The following is an 871-nucleotide window of genomic DNA, read 5'->3' as shown; positions in this document are numbered from 1 at the left end:
CCGACGAATTACCGAGGACATTTCCAAACTTCAATGAAACCCTTTGTCGTCGCTATTTTGCGAGGGATTTCCGACGGACCAATAAAAAAAAAAAGCCTAATCAGAATCTTCTGAATTTTCATCAAACTCCCCAACCTCAGCTTCTAGCTCCGAATGTACCTTTCCCATGAAAGTACCAAATTTTATAATTACATGAAAACCCTTTCATATACAAATGTGTCCAAACAACAAATTCTTTTATAACCTTATTATTATTGCAAGTAGAGCAGAGACATCTTAACATACCACTTTTTGCATCTGGTTGCTGTTGAACAAGCCTCATGAATTCTCCAATCCCTTGAACGTATTCTTTCGTAAGAAAATTGGTGTTGGGATCCAAATGAGGTTTATCCATCCACGAACGATAATAAGCTCCTGAAGACATGATTTTCACGGAATTGTTATGACTAAAGAGAATGAAGAGAGAATGAAGTGTGAATGAGTTGAATGAGTTGAATGAGGAGGGGTTGCATTTATAGAAAATTGCTTACGGCCATCCGACGACTTTCCGACGGAATTCCGACGGATGTAAACCAGTCCGTCGGAATACCGTCGGTATATTCCAATCTCAAACAGCTATAAAGCGGTCATATATATTTGTCGGCAACGGTCACATGGTTCGTCGGAAATTCGTCGGAAAATACCGACGGAATTCCGACGACTTTACTGTTAATCGGAATGTCGTCGGAAATTCGTCGGATTATACCGACGAACTTCCGACGACTACAACGGGTACATTTTTTATCGGAATGTCGTCGAAAAGTCGTCGGAAAATTCCGACGACCCATGTTTCGTCGGAATTCCGTCGGAAATGGCCGACGGAATTCCGATG

The sequence above is a fragment of the Brassica oleracea genome, chromosome C8, assembly GCF_000695525.1.
Source record: "Brassica oleracea var. oleracea cultivar TO1000 chromosome C8, BOL, whole genome shotgun sequence".
Classification (NCBI taxonomy): Eukaryota; Viridiplantae; Streptophyta; class Magnoliopsida; order Brassicales; family Brassicaceae; genus Brassica; species Brassica oleracea.
Note: the sequence above shows the minus strand (reverse complement) of the source record.